The sequence below is a fragment of the Dermochelys coriacea genome, chromosome 9 (genome assembly GCF_009764565.3).
Source record: "Dermochelys coriacea isolate rDerCor1 chromosome 9, rDerCor1.pri.v4, whole genome shotgun sequence".
Classification (NCBI taxonomy): Eukaryota; Metazoa; Chordata; order Testudines; family Dermochelyidae; genus Dermochelys; species Dermochelys coriacea.
The window spans coordinates 37,403,302-37,427,542 of NC_050076.1; the positions used below are offsets into that span (position 1 = coordinate 37,403,302).

The 24,241-nt window shown below is 43.4% G+C and overlaps 1 protein-coding gene across 1 annotated transcript in view; it reads left to right on the forward strand.

Annotated features, from left to right (window-relative positions):
- Positions 1 to 13,216: 13,216 nt before the first annotated feature.
- The window catches only part of SERPINE2 (serpin family E member 2), a 44,123-nt gene continuing 33,098 nt past the window's right edge, over positions 13,217 to 24,241 (forward strand). Inside the window, exon 1 of the mRNA XM_038417555.2 lies at positions 13,217 to 13,410. The gene's annotated coding sequence lies outside the window, so the exon portion shown is untranslated. The remainder of the gene's footprint in view (positions 13,411 to 24,241) is intronic.

Sequence of the window (24,241 nt, forward strand, 5' to 3'; positions counted from 1 at the left end):
GGGGAGGCCCGTGCACTTGGCGGCTTGGTTGGCAACGTCAAGCATCCTCTGGAGGCTTTCCGAGCTGTCAGTGGCCAGGACTAGATCATCCGCATAGGCCAGGATGTTGATTCTCTTGCCATGCAGGTCGAAGCCGCCAGGCTGCTGGAGATGATTTGGATGAGTTGTTTCATGGCCAGGTTGAAGATGATGGGGCTGAGGGGGCAGCCCTGTTTCACGCCGCAGCAGATGGGGACAGCGTCCACCTCTCCATCCATGGTGCAGATGGTGGTGATGCAGTCCTTGTAGAGGTCCTGGAGGATCTGGAGGAAGATTTCCGGCATCTCGAACTCTCCAAGGGTGGCAAAGATGTGATGGAGGGGTATGGACCCAAAGACGTTGGCCAGGTCGAGCCATGCTACGGTGCATTGCCTCCTGGATCTCCTGGCCACCTGGATGGCCATCTGAAAAAGGAAGTCCGTGCTCATAACATCCCTCACAGGACATGAAGTCCTTCTGTGCTGAGCTGATGGCGCCCGGCACACTGAGCAGTCTGTGATCCTTGCCGTGAGGCAACTGGCATACAGCTTGTAGATGGTGGAGAAGAGGAAGATGGGCCTCCAGTTTCCGGGGTTGTCTCGTTTGCTTTTTTTGTGGATGAGCACAGTCCTAGATTTTTTCCAGGAGCGGGGGGTGCAGCGAAACTGCTTGCATTTATTGAAGATGGTGGTGAGCACCAAGCAGACGGGGTCTCTCTTCTTCAGCAAGTGGTAGCAGATGTCATCTTTTCCAGGGGTGGTGGTTTTGGTCCTTGTCAACCTCATCAGCACCTCCTGTGGGGAAAAATCTCACTCCAAGTCCTCTGTGAGGTTGATTTGGGGTAGCAGGAAAAGGCACTCTGGACATCACTCATCCGTTTGGGCCTCGCGATCGAACATGTCCTTGAAGTTGGAGTAGAGCCTCTCAGACTGGATGACGCAGTAGGATGAGGTCCCATCGAGGATCTTCCTCATGGCTTTTGGGCAGTTAGTCCTGTATAGTTTCTGGATATGGGATGCAGCCACCGGATTGTAGCGGCGGCTGTTATCCCCTCTCCTGCCTTCTCTGGTGGTGGTGTTATGGTTCAGTGCAGGGAATCTGCGAGTGGTCCGTGTGGTCTCCTGGGGTTCCCTCCTCCCAGCTGTGATTTCCAGAGACAGTTCTGCAGTCAGTCTATCCATCAGAGTGTCAAAGTTGTCAGCCTTTGCAGCTCCTCTCTCCAGGCGGTTTGCCACGGTGTGGTGACCCTCGCTTGTGGTCATCGCCCCTCCTGCCATGCTGTCTTCATAATTCAGGTGCTGCGGGGTCGAACTGCGACCTTGTTGTTTCTTGGAGTGGGGAGCGGTGTTTGGGTGGATCTTGAGGTGGGGGTCTTGGTGCAGTGTGGGGGGGCAGCTCTCAGTGTCTCTCAGGCAGCACTGGCCCCTTTGGGAGGGAGGGGGTTCTGGAAGCACCGGTGCTGGACTTTGTGGGTATATGGTCCTGTCCGGAAGGGCTGGGGATAGTGCTAATTCTTCTGCAGGTAGCATCCAGCTTGGGAGGTCCTCGATGGGGCACAGGACTTTTTGTGGTTGGGGTCTCGCTGGACAACCCTGGAGGAGATGTCAGATCTCCCAGGGGTGGGGTGCCGCTGTGGGATCTGGGGGCTGTGGGAGGCTCTTCCATCGGCTGGATCTCACTGGGTGGCCTGGGAAGCGATGCTGGGTGCTCCTACGGTAGAGCAGTATGAGGTTACCTGTCGGGGAGCACTGCCCCGTCTCGCATCCATGTTGTGCTGGATGGTCTCTATGAGGTTGCTGAGGCGTCTGGTGAGGTTGCTGACTTGCAAGATGGCAGTAATCCCCCTCACGGCTGGGTTCAGCATGAGGATTCTGGAGACAGGGCTAGCTCTTTTAGTGGCGTTGTCCTGTTGGTCAGTCCTCGAGGCTTAGGTCATGCTTCTCTTGGCTGGCAGTTGGTCTCCGCCTCCCCTCAGCTGGCAGTTGTGGCTCTGGGGACACTGGCTGGGGTGCTGAAGCCAGAGCATTGGTGGGGATTAGAGTAGGCACCCGCAGCGTGTCAGTAGAATTGGCTATCCCCATTGTTAGGAGTCTCTTGAATGTGGTTTGATGATACTTACATTTCTTTTGAGTTTCAAAGGGTAGGCCGCAGCAGCTACACCAGAAGGTGATCCGCTTGTTGGGGGCTTTCCGAATGTGCTTGCTGAGGGCCCCGAGGGTCTGGACTCCACGGAAGGAAAAGCAGAAAGGGCAGAGGAGGAGGCCTGTAAGATTGGGTATTGGAGGTAGGTGTAGTCATCTTCCCCTACCTCACCCTCTCTGGGGCGGACCTCTGTTGTGCCTGCAGGCTCACCGAGTGGTTCCTCTCAGTCTGGCAGAGTTGCTTGAAGAGATGAAGTTCTGGGGCGGGGGCTAGACTTGCTGGCCATGATATCTCTTTGCCTGATAGGACAATATGCAGCATCGAGATCCAGGGCCATGGAGTGTTCCCCTTGGAACAGCCTTCTTCCAGCCAGCAGGGCGATAAGTAGCATCGGGGTCCCAGTTTGAGGAAGTGGTTCTTTCGGAAGTATCCCTCTCTGGAGCAGCAGGGTAGTGATCCATGTCCTGGTCCAGGGTCATTGGGGGGGGGGGGGCTTCTCTGGTAGCAGCCTTCTTGGGGGCAGCAGAGCAACGATCAGTATGCTGGTCCAGGGTCATCGTAGGGGCTCCTCTGGTAGCGGCCTTCTCAAGAGTAGCAGGGTGATGAGTAGCATCTGGGTCCTGGGCAGTGGGAGAGGTTCTCCATGGGTCCTTCTCCTCCTGAAGAGCTGGCAAGATGTTGTTGCTCCTGGCTGTGAGGTCTAGAAAAGCCGTCCTCGTGGCACAAGATTGCCCTGCAAAAGTATTCCCAGGGGTGTTCTTCAGCAAGGCGCTGATTTTTTTTCATCCTTGCTGGTTGTCCACATCTTCCTAGAAGTGGCGAGGGTGGTCTTCGAGGTCGGTTCCTCCTGAGTTTTCTGGGAGGCAGTAGATGCAGGAGCAGCAACCACTGAAGGTTTCTGTGGAGCCAGCAAGGGAGCAATCCTCTTCTCAGTCTGTCCTGGAGCGTAGTGGTCTTCCTTCCTAGTTCTGGGGTCCATGATAGAGAAAATTAAATTTTAGGAAGAGAATGTAGTTCTGTGATTCCGTCCATTAAACTGATTATTTAAAATCAAATTTACACAAATTAAGAGGGAAGATACTGTACATCTGGGGTCAGGCTTGAGTTATGACTGTCAAGTGCATCCACTCTGCATCGTACCTCCTTTTTTTTTTTTTTCTCTCCCATAATCTGTTTGGTACCATTTGGAATCCAACATAGTTTTTTCATTCTCCTTAGTCTCAGTTGTTCTCCTAAGATCCTAGAAGAATGCTGAAAGGCAGATATATTAGCCCGAGGATAAGCAGGTTCCTTTTCCCTTGGTAGCTGAACAGGGGTTACTCTAGGTTAATTAGGACACCTGGGGCCAATCAAGGGCCTGCCAGAACCTGTTAAAAGCCCCCCTTTCAGACAGATAGGGGTGCATGATAGGAGCTGAGGGAGGAAGGCGAGCTGCTGGAGAACTGAGCAGTGCAGACACCGACAAGCATTACGAGAGAAGCCACACAGGTACAGAGGTGAAGGGTGGGAGAATCCTCACCCAACACGGTGGATGGCTCTTCTGGGCCCCGGAGGTCTGAGGGAAGAGACTGAACTGGGTGTCTGGTCTGTTGCCACCATGCCCGGAAGGGCTACCAGAAACTGAGAGGCTCCTCTCCCTGGCAGGGAGGCCCGGAGGAACTCTGCTCCAACAGGGCGTGGACAGTAAACCCAGGGGCATGTGGAAAATTCTGAGGTAAAAGAGCAATACCCCAGCCTGCCGCTAAATGGAAGCACGAGACCCACCAAGGCGGAGAGAAAGCTTTGTCACGCTAGTCTATAATTCCCCGGGTTGTCCTCATTCCCCTTTTTATAGATTGGCACTATATTTATTTGCCCTTTTCCAGTCTTCTGGAATCTCTTCTGTCTTCCATGACTTTTCAAAGATAATCACCAATGGTTTAAATATCTCCTCAGTCAGCTCCTTGAGTATTCTAGGATGCATTTAATCAGGCCCTGGTGACTTGAAGACATCTAATTTGTCCAAGTAATTTTTAACTTGTTCTTTCTCTATTTTAGCCTCTTCTGATCCTACCTCATTTTCACTGGCATTCACTATGTTAGACGACCAATCACCACCAACCTTCTTGGTGAAAACTGAAACAAAGAAGTCATTAAGTGCACCTCTGCTATTTCCACACTTTCTGATATTATTTTCCCCCCCCCACTGAGTAATGGTCCTACCCTGTACTTAGTCTTCCTCTTGCTTCTAATGTATTTGTAGAATGTTTTCTTGTTACCCTTTGTCTCTAGCTAGTTTGATATTGTTTTGTGCCTTGGCCTTTCTAATTTTGTCCCTTACTTGTATTATTTGTTTATATTCATCCTTTGTAATTGGACCTAGTTTCTACTTTTTGTAGGACTTTTTTTTATTTTTAGATCATTGAAGATATCCTGGTTAAGCCATGGTGATCTCTTGCCATACTTCCTATCTTTCCTATGCAGAGGGATAGTTTGCTCTTGTGCCCTTAATAATGTCTCTCTGAAAAACTGCCAACTGTCTTCTATTGTTTTTCCCCTTAGACTTGCTTCCCATGGGATCTTGCCTACCAGCTCCCTGAGTTTCCTGAAGTCTGCCTTCTTGAAATCCATTGTCTTTATTTTGCTGTTCTCCCTCCTACCATTCCTTAAAATCATGAACTCTATCATTTCATGTCTCAAATATACATTTCTGGTCATGTCTTTCATAGGCTTCCTTAATGCAATGAGCCATACTGTTCCACCATTGATTACTGTCACCCTGACAACCCCTCTTGACTGCTTGTTCAAGACATTTTTTTCCTCTATTGCCCATATCCTCCTATCTTCACTGACTTGACTCTGATTTTCAAGTGCATCCGTTCTGCATCGTGCCTCTTTTTTTTTTTTCTCTCCCATAATCTGATGGTACCATTTGGAATCTAACATTTTTTCATTCTCCTTAGTCTCAGTTGTTCTCCATCAGCTCTGTGATAGAATCCAGAAACAAACTCCCCCTATAGACAGCTGGTCATCCAACATGGAATATTTTGTTTGAAATCACTACCACATAACTATTAGCAATCACTTCATCATAAAGGTTATCTATCTGGTAGTGTTTTGATGCAATAAATACCCACCTCTAGAACTTTATTAAATGAAACATCATTGTTGCTATTCGGAGTTAATGATCACATTCCGGAGCAAGATTAGCACCCCCTAAATAAATACATGTATATCCCGGATGAGTTTTTTTTTTAGTCAAGGATTTCTGTACTAGCAAGTGATGCAAGGTTGCACTGTCACTCGATAGAGGTCAAAATCAATACTTACGGCAATTCTTGTGTTGAAACCAAGTAGCTATAAAAATAATCCATGTGGAGAAGCACATTCTAATAAACATGCACCATGATCTGATCTCTCTTTTAGTAAATTGTGTGATCCCTGTACCAGTTCAAATCCAGTTCTGTCATGGCCAGTTCACATGCTTATATCTCTCCAGATGATATCTTCAGGGTGACATACTAGATAAGTCATCTAACACAGAATGAAAAGCATCTTTCTCAGCATTAGGCCTTGAATCATTTGGCACATATGCACTAATAACTACCACATAGCACCATTTTCAGTTTGAAGGTAGGACATCAGGTGTGAAGAATAAGCCTGCCAAATCAGTAGTGCCGATTGTGCCCTCGGGGAAGAACCAGAGCAACACAGTGTGACCCACGCTGATAAATCACAGTGTGAAAGTGCTGACCCACCAGTCAGGCCTCAGCACTCTGATCACTGTAGCCTCAATTAATTTCCCCAGTGACAACTGATTTGAGAAATTAGCTAATCAGAAGGAGAGATAAGGACCTAATTAGCCCTCATCTGGCTAATCTGATAAAAGCTAAGAAGAAAATGTTAAGGAGGGTAGCTGAGTCCTGACTGAAAGAGCTCCCAAGACAGGGAGACCTCTCTTCCTCTTATGGCCCTGGAAATGAGGTACTGAAAGACCTAGGGATTAAAAACTGTGATGTTGCACTGTACTGGTGTTGGTGGAAGGGTTTGGAATCAAATATTGGCTGAAAACTAAAAGAAAGTGGATGCGAGCAGGTTCTGGGGCAGCAGAGGATGGGGGCCTGGTGACAATCAAAAGTCTGACCCAATACTCGGGGTGCAATGCCTAAATACCTTTACACGTTAGGGACTCAGTCTATGAAATCCTCTCTCTATATCCCATTTGGAGTTGTTTTAAAGACTATGCACAAAGCTTTTCTCTTGGGGTCAGTACATCTTAGACTATTTTGATTTCTCTTTTTACACCTTTTAGATTGTTTGTTTGTTTTTCTTTTTGCCCATGTTAATTAGTTCAAGTATTATTTGAAACTGAATATCAAATTGTGATAGGCTGAGCAGCCCACATAGAAATAATGTCCTTGCTCTGATCAACTGCTTCTGTTTTTTCTGTCGGTAAACTACAAACAATCTAAAGTGAATTTCAAGGCAGCTGGATGATAAGCATGTCAAAGGAGATCAGTGTATATACTATCCACTGCATTGTTGTGGGAAAGCAGTGTAATTTAGGCACGAAATAGTGGAAATGAGATTATGCAGAGCTATGTGCAATTTGAAACAAGATTGTTAGCCAATGGGCTGAATCCTAAGAGAATCCTGCGTTTTCAAATAGGATATTGACAAAAAAACAATTTGTCTCATTCCCATCTTTGAATCCAGAGGTATTTCTACCAGTAAAAGTGGTGATTCATTCACATCTTATCTCTCTGTCGGACTTGGCCCTTGTAAGCAGCCAACTTCCTGGCTAGTGGCTTAGGTCTATTTCACAGGAGCCATGAGCATCCTTAGAACCAGGGCCGTCCTTAGGCATATGCAGCATACATGTATGAAAATAGGGCACCTGAAAATTTGGGGCACCACTGGGTCTTTGTGTCCACCAGCCTGGCTCTTCCTATTCCTGTTCTGACCTTTCCTGCAGGCTCCCACAGCTGGCTGCTGCAGCCTGGTGACTCTTACTCCAGAGGGGATCTAGTAACTTAAAAGTGAAAAAGCCTTCCATCTTGCCAGACCTATTCGCACAACATTAAAATTGTTAAAGAGCTACTCAAGTGATAATAAGAAAAGGAGTACTTGTGGCACCTTGGAGACTAACAAATTTAAAAGAAAAATGAAGTTGACAGATTTCCACTCTGTACGGCTAAATTCAGTGCCTTGCATAATGACAGGTTTCAGAGTAGCAGCCGTGTTAGTCTGTATTCGCAAAAAAAAGTGATAATGAAGCCATTTAACAGGCATTTGCCAACCTCCAGGTAAATAGGGTCAGTTTCTGAATTTCCTGATAAAAACAGTTGTGCATTACTGTAATATTTACTCAGAACATATTATTCTACAGGACCTTAGTTTAAAATTTGCTTTAAAAATATTTCATTAGTGAGTTGGTGAAGATTATAAAATCACATCTCTAAAAAATCCTTGCATAGATTTTTAGATGCACAATCATCTTTAGCCTTAAATGCTTGGATCTTCAGACGTATAGTTTTTTAAATAAATCCTTCTTAAAACCACCCTTATCTAAAATACACATTTTAATTTTAATTACTATAGTAAAAAAACCCTTGCTTCCAAAGTCTTCCTGTCCTTTCTGTCCATCCCTTTCTCCCTTCACTGCCTCTACTCTCTCCCCAGGCCCCTTCCCCATTGAAGAGAGCCCTTAAAGGGACAGCACCCCCTTTCCTTCCAGATAGCTGGACAAAGAGTTTCCCTTTCTTTACTTTTATGTGAACTAGTTTTAAGAGAACCCTCCAGCAAAATCAGTACCTAGTAAGATATAAAATCCTTTGTTACGCCTAAAATCTTTGGAAACATTTTTTAAAGTTGGTGAAATTTCATAAACATGTCTTGTTATGGAGAGCACACAAAGTAAATTAGTGTTTCCTTTTTTCTAAAAGCAATGAACATTGTTATGAACACACTAAACCTCTGTGACTGATTAATTTAAAATAATGTCTTTGTTTCAGTGAGTTAAATATGTAGTAATCTGGAATGATTACTTTATGAAGGCTTAAGAGTACATTTAAAATATAAAATCAGCTTAGAAATACTGATTAAGAAAATGTAAAACAGAAGAATTGCATAATATATTCCATAATATTTAATGTTGTATTCAGCAAGACAGCTGACTCACCCTTACTACAATGTTTTTGCCTATAAATCTCTGACAAACTTCAGGGATATCAAGAAACCTGTGACTGACATTTATTTATTTATTAATTGGGTACCTTCTGCATGTCCAGTCTGCACCCATCTGGCATGCAGTGGAAAACATGCTCCATTTTCTTTCTGTGAACCCGGGCTGCCGTCGGGCATGGGGCACCAGTTTAATAATACTGTATTAGGGCCCCATGAATCCTAAGGATGGCCCTGTTTAGGACTGCCATTTGCTTTGTTTGTGCTTAAGTCTGGGTCCACTGACTTTCTTTCACAGAGGCCAGCTAGCCCATTATTTTTTGTTCGTGCCAAGTCTGCTCTGTTGCCTTCTTCTAGGTCTGGAGTTGGCTCCCTTACCGTCTCTTTTCCCCCATAATCCAAAGTAGTAGGCAGGCCTTTCCTGCCTGGCAACACTTGTTAAGAAGGTCACAGTGTGCTAGCTGCAAACACAGTGGATAACATGGTCCCTGCCTCGGTATATTTCAAAGTATAAATGTAATCCTTAAATCTAATCCACAATGGGTTCCTCTCCCCCATAACAGAAATGTGCACCAACATCAAATCACAGGGAACAGTGGTCAATAAAGATGAAATAATTACTTCCACTGCTCACATCTTTAATCCCAACTGGAAAACAAGATCCAGAGAAAAGAACAAGGAGTACTTACGGCACCTTAGAGACTAACAAATTTATTTGAGCATAAGCTTTCGTGGGCTAAAACTCACTTCATCGGATGCATGCAGTGAAAAATACAATGGAAGATCCAGAGAGGGGCCAGCTATAGGTGTTGAGCTGGAACCCAGCTGCAATAGCTGTATAAATGTCATATTACTCAGGAAGCTAGAAATCACTTTTCAGTTATCTCCAGTGAACACAGAAGTCACCTAAAATAATGTGTTTGATGACTTCATTGTGCCTCCGGAAAGAAACTCTACTCAGCTGCAGATTCTGAGGTACAATCAGGCAACCCATTCTAATTCCAGCGTGAGACTCTCTCACATATCTGATTGAGCCATAAAAATCTTCTGAAAAGGGATTAAGCTTCTTTTAAATGTACCCTCACCACAATTATACACACACATTCTGCTAATAACCCCTTAATGGATTTCAACCTATTTCAGGAAACCACCGTTTAGTAACGGATCTCACTGATCCTTGACTATGCCAAACACAGATGAGCCAATTAGCCTTCAAAAAACCTAGATGATATTGCTCACTCCAGCTTTGTATTGAGTATGAACTCTAAAAAAGCAAAAATTCTTATCTCTGTTAACATAATTCTTATTGCTGTGTTCAAGTGTCCCACATTGGCGTTTTCATTTACAGGCCTATTATAACCAATGTCACTAATACTAATAGTTAGATTGCTTCCTGTACACACACACTTCAAATTCATGTATTCTCTATCAAGGTCTCAAAATGCATATAAATAAATTATATAGGCTTTTCATTGTAAGCACTGATACTTTTTTTTCTTTGCCTTGCATAATGACAGGTTTCAGAGTAGCAGCCGTGTTAGTCTGTATTCGCAAAAAGAAAAGGAGTACTTGTGGCACCTTAGAGACTCACAAATTTATTAGAGCATAAGCTTTCATGAGCTACAGCTCACTTCATCGGATATGAAAGCTTATGCTCAACTAAATTTGTTAGTCTCTAAGGTGTCACAAGTACTCCTTTTCTTTTTTTCTTTTATAGCAAATGCAGGGGGGTTGAAACATTTTTGACTTTGAATAAAGAATTGCCACCTGAAAAGGTTTAGTAACACTAATCTAAACATTTTAACCTCAGCAGATGGCAGCATTCATAGATACCAAAAAATAGGCATTCTCCAAAATTAGGTAGGGTGTAGTTTGACAGACAGTGTCTATCCACTATCTTGTCAATTTTAGATTTACTTGTATTTGAATCAATTTTCCCATATTACTTTGATTTTTTTCCCTTTTGAATTTAAGTGACATTTTTCCATCATGACGAGATATTTTGCTATAAGTGAAATAGAAATTGCTGATATTTTCTGTAGCCTTATTAGTGACTGTATGCGACTTTAACCCTCTCCCTTCAAAATGACTAGGTCTCATCTGACAAAGCTATCTGGTTCTAAGTATAGCCTTGTAACACATTGGATATGAGTAGGAAGTTTTATTTTATATACATATGATTATATTAAATTCTGGTGCACATAAGTACCTTCATACAAATGAATTCAAATAGTAACAAGACATATATTCAATTCAGACCTATATACAAATTCAGGGCAAAATCCTATCATCCTTACTAAGGGAAAACTTTTGTTGAAGTCACTGGAGTTTTTGCCTAAGTAAGGACCTCAGGATTTGGCTCATTAATTTTAGCCTACATACAAAATCAATCAGTGCTAATACAAAATAACTAACAGGAGTGATGCATGATGTTTTCTTTACATACCTGCAGAAGTGTTAATAATTTACTTTATAATAGGTACAAGTACAATTATGTAAGGCCATTAATTTATTAGAAAAATAGTGATTATTTATCTGGGCTAGAGGTGGCTGCTCTCTTCTACATGATCTTATGCTGACAGTGCACCGTGGCAACCATAAAGTGGAAGGAAGAAGGCTGCTTTCTGGCAGCGTAATTCCAAGGCTTTGCTTACGCTGAGCTGGGAACTGTGCTACCCAAACTGGGTTTTAAATACAACTGAAAACCATTTCAATCTAATTTGGTTGAAACACTCTTGGTCTTGTCAACATTTGTGTTTAAACTAGAAACAGACTAGAGTGAAAAATTTCGAATCAGATCCAAACTTTGCCAAAGTTTGAGGATATTTAAAGCTGGGGTTTGGTTTGTCTTTAGAGAGTAAGGGGTACTTGCTAGTGGTCCACACAGCTGGCCAGTCACTTGGTTCTGGCTCCCCCTCCTCCTTATTCCCAGAAGCTAAATTGCATTAAAGTGTTGCTAAAAATCCATTCCTAATATTAGTTTTCCACATAGTTTTTACAGGGATGTTCTGTATTCATGAAAGGAAGGCGAAAGGGTCTGCATGATCACTCAGAAGGAGAAGAATGCATCCATGAGGCTAACTCTATATTAACATTTGGTCCACATGAAGAAAGAGTTTGAGAATCAGTGTGTGTGACAAATGTCAAATTACTTGAAATTCACGGGTTTTTGCATTTTCCTCTAAAGTCATTAAAGTGTGCGCATTTTTGAGGCGGGAAGAGTATTTCTGAGTGAAAATAAGCAAAAATGGGCCACGTATTGAACAATGGTGGCATTTGTATTGAATACTTGCAAAAATACTAATTTTGGTTGATACTGCTAATAAAGCAAAACATTATGGAATATTGTCTGTCCCCAAATCCTAGTCCTTACTGCCTCACCACTGGCTCCCCTCTCATGAGTTTTCTGGAACGGGGGCATTTCAGAGATGGGAGAGGAGATTCTCCACAGTGCAGACTGGTACAGAGATTCTGAGCTGCTCCAGACTGTGGAACAGTCCATAAGCAGCCCTGAGGAGGCTGCCATAAATTAAAGCATCATCTGGCTGTCCTAGTTTATGCTGGGTTGTATATTGGCTCCCAGAGCAATACAGAAATCCAAGACCATAAAGATGGTTTAAAGAGCCTTTGTCCCTCTCTTGCGGGGCTGCATCTCTTTTGCTGAACCTGTAAAATGAAAAAAATTGTAATTTTCAAACAGCTCTAATGTGTGACAATGACTGCTGCACTCCCCCAGGCTCAGAGGATGCCTATTTGTTTAGTTTGCAAATGACCCAAGTGGTATTAACAGGGCTGTCAGGATCCTCAGGGCTGTCAGCCAATGTTAAGATTAATGTGCATTTCCCAGTATAATACTTCCTCCTTGTCACAGTGCCACAGATGGCATCAAAATGTAAGGGAAGGGCCAAAGCCCCCTCAAACCAGGAAATTAGCCAGCTCCCGTCACTAACAGTAGCACCTGTGACATAGAACACATGAGACTGAACACACACACTCAGGGTGAGTGTCTTAGCGTGACAAAGGGTATGTGTGTGACAAGATGGCTGAGGTAATATCTTTTATTGGACCAACTTCTGTTGGTGAGAGAGACAAGCATTGGAGCTTACACAGAGCTCTTCTTCAAGTCTATTTTCGAACTCTGTTCAAACTCGAAAGCGTGTCTCTCTCACCAACTGAAGTTGGTCCTAGCAACTGTAGTGTCAGGAATTTTTTGAGACTTAGATTGCAGAGCTTCCATATTGTCCATGTGCTTCAATCCCTCTGCTCTTTCTTGCTCTACTGTAGAACTACAGGGGGGAAGGGGTAGAGTTTGGAGAAGGGGAGGGCAAGGATATAGGGTTTTATATTCTGAAACCTGCCGCTCGTGTGGGGAAGGCTTGCTGCTGACTCCACATCATGTTTCTATTCAGGAGATGTGAGCAGGGACCTTCACATTGGGTGTATGGATACCAAGTCCTTCCTCCAGGACAGACTGCAGCCCAGGAGCAGTGGTCAGTTGAGGGGTGACATCCCAGCCTCCCCAGACCAGTAGTGGTGGTCTGTGCTCCAGCTACCTCAAACAAGGGTTGAAGGCAATGGTGGGGTCGGGAGGCGGGCGGGGGAAGAGATGTGGATTATTTTAACGTGGCACTGGGAGAGGGGGGAGTTTGGGGTAAGGCACAAGGGGGCAAGCTGTTTCTGGGTGGCGATGGAGAGTAGGGGAGTGAGTGGAATATGTTTATGGGAAGGGGGGGGTCTCAAAAGAGCTGCTTGGGATGAGAACAGGAGTCAGGATCTGCCTCGGAGAGGACCGGGGTCGAGGGTCATGTGAGGGCCAGGTGTGGACCCGGGGAGGCTGGGGGCGCGGTTTCCCTCCGAAGGGGCGGGGCTTGGGTAGGCGGAAGCGTTTTGGCGGGGGCGGGGGCGGGGTCTCGTCGAGAGGGCAGGATGGGGGCGGGGCTCTGCTCGCGCCGCCCGCTCCCCTCGGGCGGGGATAAATCCCGAGCGCGGCCGCCGCGCTGCTCAGTTGCGGAGGGGATTTAAAGGGACCGGAGCCGCGGCGACGGAGCCTGGGCTGCGCACAGCGGGCACTCGCAGCAAGGAGAGTAGGTGAGCGTCCCGCTCGGGGGAGCCCCGGCCCAGCCCTGGGGCAGCCGGAGCCCCACCCCCGCCTCCCTGTGTGAGTGCGTGGGCTCCGCACAGTGCCCGCTGCTAGCCCCGGGGCGGGCGCGGTCCTGCCCGGAGAGCCGGCTGTCTCGGTGCCCTGGGGTCGCGCTGAGCCCGCTTCGAGGATCGGGGTCGTTACCTGCCTCCTGGGCTGCCGGCGGCCCCTCCCCCACCCCTCCCCCCGATTCCTAGGGTCCTGCGTCTTCTGAGCCCGCCGCCCCGGTGCGCGGACCTCTTCTCCCCTGCGGGGCCCCGGGAGTAAAGGGTCCGGCCCCCGCGGCTGCCCATCGCCTGCCTCCGGTGGGGGAACCTCTCTCCCCACCCCAACTTCCTATCTCCCCCCTCCCTTACCGTCCCCTGCTGGCGCAAGGCGGCTAGCGCTAGAGAGAGAGTCTGAGTCCTGCCTCCCATCCGTGCCCTGCCCTTTCCTGGCCACAGACTTTCCTGGAGCAGCCCTGCTGGAGGCCTCCTCTATACTCAGCTCTTCCCTACTGGCGCTAAGGTGAGGTCGGCCGCATTAAGGGTAGTGCCAGTGGGAGCCCTAGTGTAGACGAGGTGCTTACAGCTGCCCGTGCTTTTTGTCACCTCTGTTGCCTCACACGGGTGTTGGAACAGTTTTTATAGAGGGGGTGCTGAGAGCCATTGAACCCAACTCTAAACCATGTTGTTGATGGAACCAACTTCAACCTAGGGGGTGCTGCGGCACCCCTAGTTCCGGCACCTGTGGCCTTAGAGTGACATAGGGGTAAAAACACCAGCAGCTGCATGGGAGCTTTGTCTACATTACACCCACTGTGGCTACTGTCAGTGTTGAAAACCGTGCAAAATTGCTTGTAGAGAGCCTGGGGTAGACATTGCTGAACATCTGTGTTGTTGCTAATATCGGAATAGTGACAGTAAGGAGGCCCATAAAAGACTATGGGCTTGATTCTGCTCTCACAGACTCCCAGTGTCACCCCACTAACGGTAATGGGGTTATATTGGTCTTAAACAGATGTAAGGATGAAGAGAATAGGATCCCTTTAGGAAAGGGCAAGAGAGGGAACTATTGGATAAACACTTTGTACAAATCTTACAATGCAGCTTTGTATTGTGGCTTGTACTGCGTCTTCAAAACACTATCATTGCCATTAAAGAAGAATTAAAAAGTTAAAATAGAAAAATAAGAGCAGAGGTGTACTCTGAGGTACAAGCAGGAGGGAAACATATTTTTTCTGATTATACTCAGAAATGGATGAGAATCTGAGCTGGAGATTTATGGGAAACTGTTCTGGTCTATCAGGATAACACACTAATAAAATTGGGAATACTGTATATGCCAAGTGATAGACTGGATAAAAACTGACTGTTCCCAAATGTGTGATTATTCTTCGGTATGCTTTTAAAAATAATTTTAAAAATAATTTTTGTTTAAAATATTTATCTGCATCTTCAATAATAATTTAAAAGCTTTTTTCTCTAAAAAGAATTTAAAATTGAATGCATACAGCTAAAGTGTTGGGCAGCCACCTCTCTGATCAGGGGGCAATAACCAACTGGCCCACAGGGGAAATCTTGGGTCAATAACACAAGGACAAATCCTTAATCTTATGAAAAATGCCGTGTGATCTTTGTCCATGCAACAGACAGGACTTTTTATGTGTGGTTTTTGTTTTTAAAGATTTATGCACCTCTTCTGTATAGAGCTGTCCAAATTCTCCAGAGAAATTTTATTCAGCGAAAGTTTTGGGGAATAGGTGGAAAGTCTTCTCTACATGGAATATTTATTTACAAATATAAATATTTTTGACAACTCCCACCCACACCAACTAACTAACTAACTAAACTATATAGGAACAAGTATTAACAAATGGGCTTTTAACAAAAGATTGAAGTTTGACTTACACTTTGAAAATATAAAGTACTATGCAAGTTCTAAATATTATGTAGTTCAATTGAATAGATTATCCTGATCTTTAAAGTCTTTTCCAGTGTTTAGTGCCAGCCATTTGCATAAATTGTTATGTAAACAATAGTAATATAAGGGAACTGTAGCATGACTGGGGTACTTCCTAATGCTTTATTTTTTTTTAAAGTAGATAGTGTCTGTTTAATTTTTGAACCAAACTTCCAGGAATCAAATGCCCTAAAATTAAATCATAAGGCCTAATGCTGTACGCTTTCATGTGGGTTTAGTGCCAGATTTCACTCCCTGAACCAGAAGAGGCTATTGGTCCAACCCAGTGATGGATGGATTGGTCAGGATGGGCAGGGATGGTGTCCCTAGCCTCTGTTTATGACAGGGAATGGATCACTTGTTGATTACCTGTTCTGTTCATTACCTCTGTGGCACTTGGCATTGGCCCCTATCAGAAGACAGGATACCAGGCTAGATGGACCTTTGGTCTGACCCAGTATCGCCGTTCTTATCATAGATCTGAAAATCATAGAATATCAGAGTTGGAAGGGACCTCAGGAGATCATCTAGTCCAACCCCCTGCTCAAAGCAGGACCAATCCCCAATTTTTTTTTTGCCCCAGATCCCTAAATGGCCCCCTGAAGGATTGAAATCGCAACCCTGGGTTTAGCAGGCCAATGCTCAAACCACTGAGCTATTCCTTATGGTCTGACTTGCTCAATAGTAACTCCTTCAGCCAATTAAAGAACAGTGTCTACTAGCAGTGAAGGAAGTCCCTTTCAGACCTAAAGATTTAATCATAATCTCAGACATGGGCTGGGGTGTTTTGTTTTTGTGGTGTTTGTTTCCCCAATGAATGTTTTGTCAGATATTGTTTCTTTAGTTTTAATATTATAAGCAGTCATTCAGTCACTGACTATCTTCTACTGTGAGAAATAGAACACTGGTAGGAGAAACTGCAGCACAAGTTTAAAGGTCAACCATGAAAGTTACTCTTCTAAAGTAACTTTTCTTTTCCCAAAGGTGGCAATATATTTATGTAAAGAGTTAACTTAAGCAGGTGATGAACTGAACTGGTGGGGGAGAAATACAGGAAGGAAGAAGACAAGGATTTATCTTGGCTGGAGTTGGGTAAACGATGCTTTTTTTAAAAAATGAAGTACAAAAGAACTGAGTGCGTATCAGAATAACAAATTGTAGTTAACTAATACCTTTGTTTTGCATCTTTAGAGTCTTGCAAATTTGTGGATATCTGTAGACAATGTTTGTGGATCGGATGTGGAAACAAATTTTGTATCCGCACAGGGCACTACTTATCTTGATAGATATGAATTATCCTCAACACTTTCCTTTTGGTGGAAGTTGTGGATGCTCAGTATGTTTCAGGATCAGACCCTTGGCTTTTCTTCATAGTAGCCAGTAATGTGTTGAGTAGCAAGTGTGCAAATGCAGAAGGAGCTTTTCTACATAACTGTTTGTTAGCAAGCCTAATGGCATCTCTGCCATGGTTTTGGAAATAATTTGAGATGATACTCTTAACTTGTTAAAATGGGCCACTTTTAAGCTTGAGGCCCCAAAATGTAATCTCCCCGTAACCGTATGTTTACTGTCATACTGTTCCGTTACCCCTTAAACAGACTTTGTATTCCTGGGCTGCTCTTCAAAAATAATCCAAGCAATTAATTCCCCTTGTAATCCTTGAGAAAGTAGGTTGATAGCAAAGAAAAAGAATGTTTTTCTGAGTATTCCTCTGACCCCTCCAAAAAGCAGATTTCTTGTGAATTTCAGTGAAGTGACTACTCACAAACAGTAAGCAGATGTATATAGCAACACTGTGTGTGATTTGGGGAATGGGAGAATCTGGTGCATATACTGGTGATCAAAATACTGCTGCATAGCTGTGGAACTACTAAATGTACTTTGAAGACACAGAAAATGAGGAACAGCCCAAACTGGAGAGAAAGATGATTAAATAAATGAATTCTCGTGTGTATAAAATTTACAAGTTGGAAGATCTAGCATTTCTGATGGTAAGATAGTGAGAAATAGGGAAAGCAGGTGTTTGGTACATCAGTAAAGTTGGGTGTAAAATGAGCATCTGCTAATAATAACAGTTGAGATCTGCATAATGGACAGGTCAAAACTGGCCATTTTAAGATGTTACAAAAGCTGCCCCCACCAAAATCTATTTTGTTTTTTTCTGTTGCATTCATTACTAAGGTATTCAAGTGTGAAAAAATGACTTTTCTCACTCAGACTGGTGGAGATTATAGTAATGGGTATGGGTGGTTGCTTACGTGTTATACCACATACCTCAGCTAGGTGATGAAGTAAATTCATGTCAGTATAACAAAAGAGAAGGCTTCAAAATAATAGTCAATCTCACGTACGGGTATATGCAGAAATATTGCTGTTCCTACTGTTTATCAGTGACAATAAGTAAACTAGGTTAATGTCTCAGCAGTCTACAAAGTGTGTGTGTTTTGTTTTTTTTTAAGCATACATCTAAAGTCCTGAGATTTGGTCAGCAGTTCAACAACTGTTGTAGAACAAGTATATCATGCTTTGCAACTGGTATGTGTATTTGTGGCGAGGGAGAGCTATGTAGAACATAGTCAAAAATAATGCAGACACCAACTAGAATGTGGAAAAGTAATTTATTTGATGATAAGTCTACTTTATCCTTGGCCAGTTTATAAATATGAACCAAATTCAGTTGTTGTTTGATTACTTGGATGTCTTGCCTAATAAGAGACAAGGTGCATGAGGTAATATCTTTTATTGGACCAACTTCTGAACAGTCCAGTGAAGGTATTATTTCACCCATCTTGTGTCTCTGATATCCTGAGACCAACATGGCTACAACAACATATACGTTCATTTCAGATGCCTGCGGATGGGGGCTGGCTTGGGTTAGATTTGAACTTGTGGAACTAGAGGTGAAAGACTCTCAGTATCTTAACAGTTCCATGAGCCATCTAGTCTTTTTAACTCTAATAAAATTAGTATAAAGCAATTGGATAAAAAGAGAGTCCCAGTGGAGGCTTTTTCTTCTTGAGAATCTTATTTAGGGTTGTCTAGACAGTTTTGATTGCTTAATCACAAACATGTATAACATAAGTCCTTTTAGTATTCATTGGGGGAAAACCAAAGGCAACCTCAAAGAATTTTCTGTTAATTTGGTATACTAAACTAAGTAATACTAGAATTCAATATCAAAGGTCACATATCCTGGGAAAGAAGAGGATATAACAGATTAATCATCTCTGTAAGTGGTCTTTAAAGGGTTGCTGTTTTTTTGCATTGCATTACATGTCCCTCGCCCCAAACGGTCATAAAACTTTAATTTGAAATATTTTTCAAATTTTCTGAGTATTCCTCTGACCCCTCCAAAAAGCAGGTTTCCTGTGAATTATAGTGAAGTGACTACTCACAAACAGTAAGCAGATGTATATAGCAACACTGTGTGTGATTTGGGGAATGGGAGAATCTGGTGCATATACTGGTGATCAAAATACTGCTGCATAGCTGTGGAACTAGCAAATGTACTTTGAAGACACAGAAAATGAGGAACAGCCCAAACTGGAGAGAGAGATGATTAAATAAATGAATTCTCCTGTGTATAAAATTTACAAGTTGGAAGATGCAGCAGACATTGCCAGGATACCTACTTTAAAATAACATGTAGATTAGACAGCCGATGCTGACCACAAACCAATTCTGAACTAACAAACTGAAAAATCTGTTAAAAGCAAAATGTAGAATACATTTTTTCTTTTGGCTTTGAGGTGGAATGTAGCATGGAAGAATCAACCCTTTTTCAGTATTTGTTTGTTGAAAGTTCTAACATTACAAGCTGAGGAGAGAATCTTATTTCAGAAATAACTTTCTTGATATTTCCATAAGATATGTCTGAATGTTTTCAGTATGTGAAACCTAGCTGGATATATTCAGGTTCCCTTGCATGTTCAAGCACACCCTCTACCGGCTGAAACTGTTGCAAAAAATTTAAAAATCTACTACTAACTTGATTACACATTGAGATCTGTTGAAAGGCTAACTGAAATGTGGCTTTTTGGGAGGGGGTGGGTTAAGAAGGTAAAGCTGTAAATCTCCTAGATTCTTGAGCACAATCTGTGTAGATTCTTTAGATATGTTGAAAATATCTTGCTGGACAAATATGGGTAATCTTCTAATCTTAGTTTGTATATTCTGATTTCTTCAGTTTTTGTGAAAATATACAGTAATGCTTATCCCACTAATTGCATATTACACACACACACACACTGTTAACAGAACACCATAATTTCAAAATCAAGCACTCAAAAATTAGGAAATGCCAGAAGTAAGATTGCCCATGCATATGCTTCTGCATTCATATGCATTATGACACAATCTTTAATTATCTGATCACATTATTTTTTTTCTACAGGGGAGTAGGAACTTGAAATTTTTGGCCCTGAGGGAGTGGGGGAAGGAAGGAGAGCCCCTGCTACCAAGCATGGGGGTGCCAGAGCATTTAAAAGAAAAGGACTCAATTTTTTTAGAATAACATGGGCAAAACAATGTACTTTTGCTTAGCCTCATTCTTGGAAGCATCTGAAATAATAATAATAATTAATAATAAATAAATCAGCTCCAACTACTAAAGTTGGCAAAGTTTATAAGCAACCGAAAACGGGCGCCTTACAGTGGAAAATATTGGGCAACCTTAATCATTCTTGAAAGAATTAATTTGTACTACATGAGTTGCAGTGTGGTATAAAGAAAGGAATGTGCTTTTTGTTGTGAATGAAGTTAGTAGTCTTGTAACCAAGGCAGTAATGTCATAATACAAACAAGTGCTGTGCTAGCTTTCTCTATCAATGCATGCCCGTCCTGCCCTGTTCTTCAGTTATGGATGGTTCCGATGACATTTTCACATAATAGCTAAGCAGATTTTTACTTTACAAAACAGAGGTATAAAAAAATCTCTTGGTATACATAGAAAACACTGCTAAATAAAAATATTTTTGTTATACTTGTAAGTACCTACAGCAGAAGGTCTCTAGGACACTGCATTGATACATCTGATATGGATTAAGAACCTTCTTATGGATATGAACAAGACAAACTTTCATGCTTTTACTTCAGGTCCTTTCAGAAGCCTTTGATACAGTTGGCCATATGGTGCTGCTGATCACATGCATGACTGTGCTTCTCTCACAAGTGCAGCTCAAAGTTGGTTTTGATTATTTCTTATAGACATTTTACAATGTTGTGGTAAGTAGTTCCTTGCCAAAAGACTGAGTGAAGTTTCACAAGGCTTATACCCATCTCCTGCTTTCATTAATTTTTGACTGCTTAGAGCAGTTGAGATATTCTATATTGCAGTGCCACCAGTATATTGGAGGAGCCTAGCTTTTCAGACACCCTGTGTTCCTGAGTGTTTGTGCAGTCCTTGGCACAACTGGGTAAACAATACTGATTGGTCCTTTATACAATAATTGTTGGACCTACTACACAGCACAAATAGCGTGCCTTCTCTTTTCAGCATCCACAATCATGGCTCTGGCCCAGCTGTCTGTCAGTGGGGGGAGGAAATCACCTAGGATGAAAACTACTGACCTTTCTGTAACCAGTTCAGTTCCTATATCTCAAAGGCTTTAGAACCAGAGCAAAATAACTGCCTCAAATCTGAACTCCTGCTTTGAGGAGCTAGAAGGAACATCAGCCTTGTCCCCTGACGGAAGTTTACAGTTTGGGGGTCTGATGGGTCTTGTTGCTTTTCCAACCTCACCCAAACCCCGCTGCCTCAGGCAGGGAGGCCAAAACTGAAGCCCAAGGGCTTCAGCCATGGGCAGGGGGCCTGTAACCTGAGCCCTGGGCTGGAGCTGAAGCCTGAGCTCTCTGCCATCCTGGGCTGGAGCTGAAGCCTGAGCCCTGCCGCCCAGGGCAGTGGGGCTTGGACTTCGGCCCTGGGCCTCAGTAAGTCTAACGCCAGCCCTGGTGACCCCATTAAAGCGGTGTTGTAACCCACTTTGGGGTCCCAACTCACAGTTTGAGAACCACTGAAATACTCCATCTGATGGGGGAAGAGAGGGCAGAGCATTTTTAGCAAAGGGCACTTTCCTAAAGAATTCCATTGTGATGGTTGTAAGCCTGACCAGGTGCATGGTGCAAGGCCCACCTTTTTGCAAAACCTTTTACATCCCTGTAATAAAGAATGCCTGCTATAATCCCTCAGGGATAGGTAAGGAGGAGGAATCTCCAGTAGTACCTGAGTTGAGGAATGGAGGAGAGAAAGGGTCTTAAGAAAAATTTCAGTGCATTCTTAATCTTGTGTCTTCTACCTAGTAATTACAGTAGTGGTTTCCCAAGAATGGACTCTTTTTGGTACCTTTAATATTCTTCCTGCTCAAAATAATAAACTAACCACCAAAACCAGCTTGCCTGTGGCAAGTTATTTTACTTTTTATTTTCATGAGCAAGTAAGGTACCACTCAGTTTTTGTTACGGGAAGAATGGGTGAGTGTGATTGTACCTGGGTTAACAAATTTTTATGCTGATTTTTTTGCAACACTATGTAGAATTTCAGTAACAGGGTTGGTGGAGACAGCCCTATTATTGGATGTCTTCTTTTTTATCACTTAAAAAGCAGATTAGTCAGGACTGAACATTGTGGTACAATGGAGTGAAAATAAACTCTCCAAAAGGAGAGCCATTGCAGTCAAGATAATCAAATCATGACTCCAAAGTTAACCTTTTATGACCACTTTCATTTATAAACCTGATGATCTATTGAATAATCTGTGTTTTAAAAAAAAGAAAAAGAAATCCCCCCTCACCCTCCAAGACCTTCTTTTCTGTGTGACAATCACTGTGTGTATTCTGTGTCCAGAGGGAGCCTTATTAAGGAAAGTTTGCATGTAACCAGAAAAGGTAGTTTCCAAAGCTTATTACACTTTTTAAAATTTGCTGCTTTTTTTTTGACTGTTTATAATTCAGGTTAAAAATAACTTGTTTCTAGGTGAGACAAGGTGGATGAGGTAATATCTTTCATTGGACCAGCTTCCGTTGGTGAGAGACGTACGAGGGTCCAATAAAAGATATTACCTCATCCACCTTATCACACTAATATCCGGGAACCAACATGGCTACTTGTTTCTGAATGCACATTCTCTAAAAACTAGTCACAGGATGATTTAACATGTTGGCATGCAGCAGTATGTAGTTACTAGAAAACATTTATGCTTGTATTATAACTTGTGAAATGTCTAAATGTTACAAGCTCCAGTTAGATTAAGCTTAAAAAAAAATCCTAGTTTATTTAACTGCAAGGATCTCCACAATATTACTAAGTCAACCAGCAGTCTTAGGAAAGAAAGATACCAGCATTTCTTTGTTCTTACATCTAGCAGCCAGCATATTTTAATCCTATTCATTCCACTGTTGGAAGGACAAGTGACTGGAGGAATTCTCACTCCTGGATTTGTCTTTTTTTCTTTTCTTTTTTTGTTTTGTTTTTAATATAGTGTAAGGGCAAGTCTATACAACAATCTTAAGTAAACCTAGGTTAGGTTGACTTACAGCAGTGGCTGATGTCCACACTACCCTTCTTCTGTCAGTGGTGCACGTCCTTACCAGGAGCGCTTCCACCAACTGATGGGAGTAGTGTGGGGGGCTGACAGCCAGGGCTCACAGCTCCCTGTTAGGAGCCCAGATGCTGCCCGGTGCTCCTCACGTCAGGTGGGGAGATTTGTGCCCAGAGTCCGGTCGGCAGCTGTGCCCCTGGTGGGGAGCCAGGACCCTGGTGATCAGCTGGGCTCCCAGCGCGGCACCCGGGTGTTAGCCCCAGCCGGAAGCCTCCATAGCAGCTCAGCTTGGAGCAGAGACCTAGCAGCAGCCCACCTGTGGACCTGGCTTTCTTGTCAATTTCACAGCTCCAGGCAATAGCCGATGTAAGGAACGCAGTATTTACACAGACACCGTGTCACCCTAACTCCACCGACATAAGCCCTGTGCCTCTTGTGGAGGTGGAGTTACTATGTCAGTGTAGTAGGGCACATACATTGGTGAGAGCAAGGCTGTAGTCTAGATACTAACATAATTAGGTTGCCTTATGTTGTCCTAATTTTCTAGTGTAGACCAAGCCTCATATATCATCGAGACCCCTGAAACCCCAACCTGGCCCCACTTGCCAGGAATCCCATCTGAGGCAACTGACTGGATAATTGTGAATTTCTCCTTCACTAACAGAATCTCTTCCCCCAGCCCCACCCCAATGTGGGTATGGAATGTGGTAAAGAGAGGTTAAATAAGATTATCCTCAAAATCTTGATCATTGGCTGTGACACTAACATGATTTCCCCCCCTCCAAAAAACGTCTTAGAGATTAACGGGAAAAGATGGAAATAACACAATTTATGATTTTTGTGATCACTGTGTCAGACTTCCTGACTGAATGAGATTATGTTGCTTTAGTAGCTTGTTCCGTCATATGTATATAGTAGGGCTCCGTTGACTTTCAAGGGAATGGTATGGTTGCCAGATTTTTTGATCCTTGGCCTGTGCATGGTCACTACCATGACTGTAACCTGGTAAGAGTCAAAATATAGTTAGATTTCAGATAAATAATTTTTCATCAAATCACAAGTATTTCCTGGTGAGCATTCATGTGATCGCTTCTGGGGTAGGTTAGCTTGACATACCAATTTACTTTGAGTCTTCGTTAGGTGGTGCAGAGAGTTGAAATGGGGGTCTTCAGCTCTGCCTGGATTTTGAACCAAGTAACACCTTTTTGGGGGGCCTAATTAAAGGGGATCTGCAGGGAGGTGAGAGAAGACTTGTGTCTCTGGTTTATTATGATGCATGAAGTCTTGCAAGATGTGAGGTTTT